Source organism: Phytophthora infestans, genomic scaffold (genome assembly GCF_000142945.1).
Source record: "Phytophthora infestans T30-4 supercont1.102 genomic scaffold, whole genome shotgun sequence".
Classification (NCBI taxonomy): Eukaryota; Oomycota; class Peronosporomycetes; order Peronosporales; family Peronosporaceae; genus Phytophthora; species Phytophthora infestans.
This window is the reverse complement of record NW_003303657.1, coordinates 252742-262699: the sequence shown is the minus strand read 5'-3', so window position 1 is coordinate 262699 and position 9958 is coordinate 252742.

The window sequence follows — 9958 nt, the reverse complement described above, 5'->3', positions numbered from 1 at the left end:
TCATCGAAACCAACAGCAGTCTCGAGACGACGCTGAGTGTGTATATCGCCGTGGAGAGGAGGCACAACGCTGATCTGCACTTGGTGACGAGCCATTGCAGTCAAGTACGGGATTATCGAGGTCATCATGTGATCGCCCGATGCCTCCGTACTTTCAGCCAGCATAGCGCGCAGCGAATCTTCGGTGAGTGGTGGTGTACCACCAGCAGGCGCAGGAGGAGCAGCAGGAGCCATCTCCGCGGATTCAGCGACGACGGGGAGTGCTGCAGAAGCTACCGCAGTGAGTGAAGAGTCCGGGGCAGGAAGCGCCGAAGGACCAGTTGATGACGCCGCTGTCGGAGGAAGTGTAGCAGACTGAGGGACGTTCGAACCCTCGGCCTTGCCCTCCTGAGAAACAAGTCGAGTAATGCGAGGTGATGAGCAAGGTGCCGATGATTCAAGAGAAGGATGAGCTGACGTACCTCCAGCTGTTCACGTTCGCGACGTCTACGAGGATTGAGACGCTGAAAAGCGTCGGACACGGCTCGATTCAGACGCTTGGACATACGGTGGCGAGATGGTGAATTGAAGAATGAAGAAATGTCACAACGGGCACCAGTACCGTGGCTTCCATTGCGACAGGGGCAGTTGTGGTGTAGTGATTTCTTCGTAGTTGCGGATTATCACCCGTCGACAAAGACGTGACACCGCCCAAGTTGTTCAAGCGACGAACCCTCGGTCGGGTGATGTACGGAGACGCCAAGGTGCAAGGGACTCGACGGCGTCACCTCCGAGTTTTCAACAAGTATCGGATACGGCCCTATGTCACTGAATCCAGGCTGTCCTTATTATTAATAATGGACTGGCCGGATTCGCATTCAGCGGACCATCTACGATACGAACCCTCAGTGGCGGTTGGGATGAGTTCGCGGAATACTCAGCGACCTTTGGAAGACACGTTCACCGTCTGGGACAGGGCGCGGACCGTTAAAGATGCTCATGCGACGGTGCAGACGACGCTTGGCATGCAAGAAGATCCATAACGGATCATTGTTCACTTGATATTTGTATACTTGATTAGGACTTCTTATTAGGAATAGACCCGAAAGGGTAAGCTTAAATACAGAACAGAATTTCCACTCAAGCACACAGAGCGACGTCCGGCTTCAAGGTAAGCGTCAGGTCAAGCTTGTTTGAGTGTGTTATGCCTGTCGGTGAACTCGAAGCTCTGTAGCGAGGGTTCATCCGGCAAGGCCAAGAGACTTTGTGTATTGGCCGATTATTATCGGGAGGTTTTACGTGACGGCTTATTGTTGCCTATTTGCACGACTGGGAGTGCTTGAATTGCCTCCCTTTTATTTCTTCCAGCCGAGTGTTGAACACTCGGTGATCTCGTAAAAGGCTTACCCGTGCCTGGTACCCTTCCGCTGTTGGGACCACGAGGATTCAAAACACCTGCTAGCTTTGCTCGTGCTAGTAGCGTGTTCTTATTTTACTGGTTGGCCTATATAAGTAGTTTACAAGGTCCAGTTTGTCCCGGTGCAAGGGCAGAACTGGGGTCTTCAGGTCCGCCCGAACGATCGTTTACTATCCTAGTAGACGTATTGTTGTGGGAACATCCTAACTACATCTGTAGCTAGAGTTCACGTGGGATTTCCAACACCACAGTATCCTGTTTCCCGTGGAGTTCTCGATCCGGTTGTAGGTGCTCGTGTGGAAGGAATGCTGTCTGTGGGGGCGAAGCGCTCTCGTATTTACGACTACTTGTTGGAGCACGACCAGAACGTCATTCAAGTTGACGTGGATAATCTCGTTCGCGAGCACACGGTTTCCGCTTCTTAGCAGGACGATAACGAGGCGACGGCCCAGGCGATTGCTTCTTTCGCTGCAGCAGACCCCGAGAATGTATCCACAGTGTCTGAAACGGATGCGGGTGAAACTGGCGTTATTGCGTTGGCTACAGCTCACATGCGCCGTATCTACGGTCGTTTCAGCGAGGTTCTTCTAGTAGACTGCAGTCACAAGACCAACCGGTGAGTGGTTTTGTTCGTTCCATGATTATATGCAGGATTTTATTTGAATTACGAGGATTTTCCCATGATTTCTATTTTTGGATTGTACATGGGTTAGTATAGTATCCAGGATTAAATACAGAATTTTCTTGAGATGATATCCATGATGTTTTATTAGATTTTATCCAGGATTTTTCCAGTTATATGTCCAGATTTTTTCCAGGATTCTAATTTGTATTTGTTTTGTGCACTGACAGAAACAATTACCAGCTCCTGACATTCATGGGTATGAATGAATTTGGCGAAGGAGCAGTCGTGCAGCAGTCACTCATTGAAGTTAATGGAAACTGGCACATGGAGCGTGCGATTGCGCACTTTAAACATTCCCACCCACTCAGATCCACTTGCTCCGCGTGATCTTGGTGGATAAAGATTTGAACGAAATTCGCGTTCTGGAGACAAATTTTCCGGAAGCCAGGATCTTGATTTGTCACTTTCACGTGATATAGTACTTGAAAGAGATGCGTTCGTAGCCGGAATTTGGTAAGATATCTTCTGAAGATGCGAACCAAATCGACTCAGCGGTGCAGAAGATGGTTTATGCTGGAAATGAAGAGGTGTACGCAGCGACTCACCGATCGTTTGAAGGGATTTGTGATCGTGTTGGATTAAATGGGGTTTTCGCTTATTTCTAGAAAAATTGGGATTCCTGCAAAGACCGCTGGGTGTATTATCTGCGCGCTCATTTACCTCACTTCAAGAACCATACGAACAACAGGATGAAGGTTTTTTTTCGCTAAGCTGAAGGATGGAGCTGATGGTTCCATGACGATGGCGCAGTACGTCAAAGCTCTGCTGGCATATGATCGCCGCAAACAGAACAAGTATCAGTACCGAATTGAGCGTATAGGTCAGCTCTTTAATTCAAATTACGATGAAGAGTATAGGACGGTGCTACGCTTTACGACTCATTACGTGGCTGGACATATTGAGGGCCAATACGCCAAAGGAGTGGAGAAAGCATTTAAGTACAAATTCGATCCGTGTGATGATGAGTCCAACTCAGTATTCGTCCGTGGACTATTCTCTGAGCACATATTGCAAGTCGACGCCTGGCGTTGTCACTGCGAGCTCGCAGTGTTCATGAGTCTTTTGTGTTGCCATGCTGTAGCGTACCGCAAGTTCAAGGGAGTTGCCGGGCCTCTCATACCATGGAACCGCATCGATGAAAGGTGAGAGCTAATTATTATCTGATCCAGGATTTATCCAGGATTAAATCCTGAAATATCCAGGATTATATTAGATGTTTCGTCCATGACTAATCCTGTACGTCTTCCGTGTTTTAGATGGACGACTTCTTCTCAGCAACCGAAGAAGGTTAAGCAGTTCGCGTACGAGAAAATTATGACGGGCGCGAGTGGATCACCTCGGAAGAAGTTGCGTACGCAGTCCGAGCGATACCGAGAAGCAGTGAGAGCTACCCATCTGATTGCCAATGAGATGGCGGACATTGAAGACGAAGAGGAGTTTGATGAAATGTTGAAGTTCGTTCTGGCTCAGTGGCGCAACATCGGACAGAGGAAAATGGCTACAATGCCATTAGAAACCTACGGAGAAACGCCGTGTGTCACTAAAGAAGATCACACACGTGAAGGTATAGATTACGACGCTTTGGCTAAGAAGAAATTCAACATGAATACAAGTGAAGAAGAGAATAGCAGCTCGGACGAACAGAGTGAAGCTCAGAGCTCTACCTGCTCAACGAAATCTACAACATCGGTGCGAATTCGTCTGAATTTAAAGGCCAAAAAGGTTGGACATGCCGCCAAACCCAAAAAAGAAGACCGCCGCAGGTGAGAAGAAAGACCGGAAGTGGTATGAGTCAAACGAAGCTGCTCGCCAACAGGCTGGCGAAGTCACGTTGCTTGGTCTAGTGGATTCACTAGACAGAGAAAAACCTGGACTTAACGAAACTCAAAGACGTCTATCTGGGATTATTGTGAAACACGTAGAGCATGAGAAGAAGAAGCTCAAAGTCAAACTGATGAAAAACCCTGTGTTGAGTCTGGATCCGTTCTATCTACTTCCACCCAAGCTCCTCAACGCGTGTATAAAGGTGCTGCCTGTCTCCAACACGAAAAATACTGCAATCGCTCTCGAGGGTTCTCAAGCTAGCCAGCACTCAGTCGCAAATAGCGATAAAGAATCCATAGAGACCGTGATTATCAAGGACGTGGGCAATTTCTCGCGGAAACAGATTGAGACTTTCAAGAGAGTTCAAAACTTGAAGGACTTGGTAACGATCGGTCTGGGCGTAATCAAGTGGCTCGTGGACGTACCCTCCCAGCCGAGTATCATGCCTTGACGCAACAAGTGGCGGATGAAGTAATGGCGGCTTACCCATACAAGCGTATCCAGGGTCTCCCGGATGTTCCAGAGTTATCATACGCTATGCTCTATAGAGCTTCACCCCCCACGGGGTTAACCGACGCTACGATCAGAGGGTTGTGCATCCGTCTAGTCGACGATTACTCTGAGTGTCGTTTCGCAGGATTCCAGGCAGTAGTTACGAAGCGCAAGAGAGCCCGGAAGTCTGGAGAGCGCTGCATTGACGCGGCGATACGCGATCGTGTCTTACAGCAAGTGAAGGAAGATGGAGTTGACACCGTGATGCTCCCTTTGAATTTCTCGAACTATCACTGGTGATGTGTGGTCGTAAACGTGAAGTCCAAGCGCATTTTCTACAACGATCCTCTTAACCAAGCACAGTACAAGAACGCAGCGAATGACGTGGGGGCCGCTCTGAAGATCAGCGGACTCAGCGAGTACGACGTGATCCCAATGAGCAACCCGATCCAGTTCGACGGACACAGCTGTGGTGTGTACGTCTGTTGGATGATCATTGGGCAGGTCGTAGCAGGACACCACCTGAAAGTGAGCATTGAAGCGCTCACAAAACGTCGCTTTGAACTCTTCTATTATTTGCTCACTGGGCAACTTCTTTCGGTACAAACCCCGCTAGGTGACGAAGAAGAGGAAAAAGTGCCTGCTCCCCGCGTTGAAGACAAGAGCAGCGACGACGAGGAAACACTTCCCACTCAAGTCCAGCAGTAGCTCAAGGGTTGATAGGCAGTACTTGCTCTAATACACGTTTCTTGGACCTTTGCATACAAAAGATGCTGTATACATGATTTTCCCAGGATCACGAACAGTATTAATCCTGGATCATCGACCACCACACATTCGTATCTTTCATTTCCTCGGCCCATATGACTACTGAATTAAGATAGAAATTGGAATCCATGATTAATCATGGAAGAAATCATGTACAGTCCATTATTAATAATTCTGGCCTTCAACAGCCGCCTTAAAAAAACATATATTAATGAAGAGTACCAGGTATTATAATACTTAAAGTATCTAAATACCGGAATTAACGGTATTTTTGCAACCGATCAATTTTTTGCAACCAGTGGCCCGTAAAAAGTCTGCAGCACCAACAAAAGTAGCATCAAAACAGTGTCCCAGTTAAAGCGCGCTATTGCTTACAATACTGTGAGCAAAGCGACGGTTTCAAGTGGGCAGGAGTATCTTGTGCGAGATTTTACGCCTTCCGCCGTTCATACGGTTTTGACTTGAAAGGTACTTTTTACACGGTTGCAGAAAACACGTAAATTCCGGTACAGTGATACAGTGCCAGCAACGATATTCGGCATGCATAAGTGTTTGTATTCTAGTACACAATTACAAGTGTATAACGCTAAATAAAACGCTCTTAAACTCTCTTGTGCGATGCAGTGTAGAATGGAAAGTAAATTGAATCAAAAGCTTTACATGTGCAGACTTCTCTAGCTCTCTCCTAGCTCCACAATCTAGAATCCTGCTAAACTTGATCGTTCCTTCGCGAAGCAACATTTACTTCAACCTGCAAGTTGGCTTTGGGAATGGTGTGGAAACCTCAAACCATATGTGAAAGTGTGCCATAAAAACGAATTCAAACTCCCCCTCCAATAACTGTTTCCTGTGTGCTAAGTATTGCTTACAACCCCGCTTGTCTTCACCAACGCCATGAACTGAGGAGTAGGCAACGGCTTCGTTAGGTAGTCAGCTAGCTGGAACTTGGATACCACGTGCTCGATAGTGATGGTATTCTTCTGAACGTGGTCTCGGATAAAATGCACGCGAAGATCGATGTGCTTTGCGCGCGGAGTGTATCCAGTGTTCGTCGCCATACTTATAGCCGCCTTGTTGTCCACCAACACCTTCGTGACGCTGTTGACCTTCAGCGCCATCTCCTCTAGCAGTTGTCTCGCCCACAACACCTCCTGAACAGCAACAGCAAGTGCCATGTATTCGGCTTCGGCTGACGATAACGCAACTGTCGCCTGTTTCTTGGACTTAAATACGACTGGTCCACCACACATTTGAATCAACACTCCCGACGTTGAACGGCGAGTAGATAGGTCACTTCCTCAATTGGCATCACTAAATACCTGCAACTTTAGCTTCGATTCACGCTTGTACTTGATTCCAGTATGGATGGTACCTTTGAGGTAGCGCAGTACTCGTACTGCAGCTTTCCAATGCATTTCACAAGGATCCTCAAGATGTTGCGATAGAATACTAACGGCGACACAGATATCCGGCCGAGTCGCGTTTGCCACGTACAGTAATGATCCAACTAGTTCGCGATAGGGCTTTTTCGAGTTCAAACGAGTGTGCTAGACACTTGCACGTAGATCTTGGCCGATAACACATGGGTTTCGAACTGCATAAGCGCCCGCTTGTCCAAATCGCTCGAGCATCCGTGAAATATACTGCGATTGACCAGCGAACAGCTCCCCCTTCTTCATGTCATATTGGAGTTCCATTCCAAGGATGTACCTCGCTTCTCCTAGCGATTTCAGACGAAAGTGGGTGCTCAAATTCGCTGCAATGCTTGACGCTTCAACTGGGTTTGCACAGCCAATAAGCAGACCATCAACGTAGAGTACCACGAATACTGGGCCGTTGGGTCCAACACGGACAAAAAGGCATGGGTCAGATCTGCACTGTTTGAATCCCATCAAAATGAACACACGACGAATAGTTTTGTGCCAGACAGCTGCAGCTTGCTTCAATCCATAAAGGCTGCGGCGAAGTCGACACACCATTCCCTCTTGAACCTTGATTCCTTCCGGTGGCACCATGTACACTTCTTCTTCTAGGTCACCGTTAAGAAATGCAGTTTCGACGTCGTATTGCTTCACAACAAATCCGCACTGGCAGCAAACAGCCAAGAACAGACGAACGGTGTTAAGACTAGCAACCGGGGAATACGTCGACGTGTAATTCACTCCAAACGTCTGGAAGCACCTCAACGCAACTAAACGCGCCTTGTATCTGATGATATTGCCACGCTCATCTCTTTTCAGCGCAAAACCCCACTTGTGGCCAATTACCCGCACGCCTTCCGGTCGGTACACCAAATCCCAAGTATGGTTTCGAACATGAGCTCAAATTTCATCACGACAAGCCTGCTTCCACTTGTCGGCTTCAGGTGATTTCATAGCCTGCGAAAAAGAGTTGGGGACAGACTCTTCAGCAGATAGGGCAAGTTCATATTCATCGTCAAGTCTGGGTCGCTTGGCATCATGTTCATCGACACTTCCATCCGAAGAATAGCCATTAGCAACCTCACTCTCCCCGTTTTCCAGTAATAACGGCTCCGTACAATTTTGAGTGTCCACATTTTGGCTAGGTGGCAACACTGAATAACTTGGAGCTGTCGACGGGCGAACTTTAGGTGATCCTGCCGCTAGTAGTGGAGGTTGTGACTGAGATGAAATCCGAGTCTGGCGCAGTCTAGTCGGTCCAAAGACTAGACGATCACTCAATGAAAAATCTTCGCGGCGGGATGGTTGAATAGAAGTGGACGGAACAATTGCCACAGGATATTGCGCAGGTTGTTGAGCAAGTTGACGAGTCGACGTAGCATTTGAATCAGATGGCAGCATCGACAAGCAGCTTCCATTTCCCCCTCGACGAGACAACTCAGCTCGTTCTTGCTGCACTTGGAGATACATCTCTGGTTCTGAATCGACCTCCATATCGATAGGAGCGTCAGCATCGTCAGTCATCTCAACATCCGGCTCATCAAGAGTGTTATCAGGAGGTGTGGGCACCCGCTGTGCCACACTAACATCATCGTCCATCACAATTGGCGACTGCTTCGTAGCATGAATCACGGTTTGATAGCCCCCGACAGGCCGCTCGTCCAGTTTAACCGTCCTTGTCGTAACAACTCGCTGATCTTCGCAATCCCAAACTCGATACGCTTTTGATCCTGGAGCGTATCCAAGAAACACACAGGAATGAGCTCGTGCGTCCCATTTGCTGCGGCGCGACTTGTCGATATGGACAAATCCTTTCGCCCCGAAGACACGCAGATGCGTCAGGTCGGGCTTGAGACCTGTGAACACTTCATGTGGTGTTGATTGCGGACGTGCTGTGTTGGGAACGATATACACAGCCGTACACAACGCCTCGCCCCACCACTCACAGTTAATCGCACGGTGATGTAACATCGATCGAGCCATCCCGACCAGGGTGCGATTCATACGTTCAGCGAGCCCATTCTGTTGAGGTGTGTGTAGTGTCGACGTTTGATGCCCGATTCCATAAGTAGAAAAGAACTGTCCGAAGCGTTTGCACACATATTCACCACCATTGTCGCTGCGAAGGCAGCGATTCTGACGTCCGGTCTGCGTCTCAACCAACTGTTTGTACTCTTTGAACTTTGCGAATACTTCGGACTTCGCCTTGATCAGATATACGTGCCCGAATCGCGAGAAATCGTCGACGAACGATACCACAAATCGCGCTCCACCTTTTGATACCGGTTTCATGGGGCCCATGACGTCGGAGTGCACGATGTCCAGAAGGTTTTGTGTCTTTACCATACTTCCAGACTGTCGTAAGAAGGAGCTAACGGTCATCTTCCCACATGCACACCCAGCACACGGCTCGGACACTTCGTTTCTTCCTGTGAACTCCGGTACGCCGCTCGCCACTTGCGACAATGACCCCATTTTCTTCATTGAGACGTGGCCCAGGCGCTCATGCCACAAACTCTGCAGCTATACATCTGCCGATGCAGCAACTTCAGTCGCAGTGCTCACGTCCGAGGACGCCACCACGTTCCACACAAATAACTTGTCGCGCTTCTCCACTCGTGCTACCAGTTTCCCGTCAAAAGTGATAGTGCATCCATCACTGGAGAAGCCAACAGAAACTCCCTTAGCCACCAATGATGGAATGGACAGCAGACGTCTGTCTAAATCAGGTACCAGGAGAACGTCAGTTACTTTGATGGTACATCCTCCTGCAGCCTGGAAACGCACCGTACCAACCCCGACAGCACGAAGACGCTGCCCACTCGCGACCACAATATCCATTGTTCCATCTAACTCCCGGAACTCGACAAAATCACTTCGATTGTGCGTCATATGGGCACTGGCTCCGCTGTCCAGTAACCATGAAGTCGTCGATTCTCTCGTGACAGCGAACACGAACTCATCGCCATCATTTCCTTGCTTACGTCTAGGGCACTCATTCTGCTTATGCCCGTACTGGTTACACTCATAGCACTGACCAGTAAACTTGAACGCCCCACGGTCTCCTTTGAAGCCACCGCGTTGTCCACGCTGTACGCGTTGATTCCCACGACCATGCTGTCTCCCTTGTGACCATTGAGCTCGGCCACCGTTGTTATTACTCCGTCGACCATCTTTTCGACTACGAGCAGACACATTAAAAGCTTTCTCTTGTTTCTCACGTTTCTTCAACGTCTCGGACTCTCGGCGCAGCATTTCCTTCGCATCTATCAATGTCACAGATGCGTGCGCTTCAATGATCTTCACCATGGCGTCATACTCACTTGACAAACTTCCCAGCAAAATAACCAGCTTCTCATCGTCGCTTAGCTGG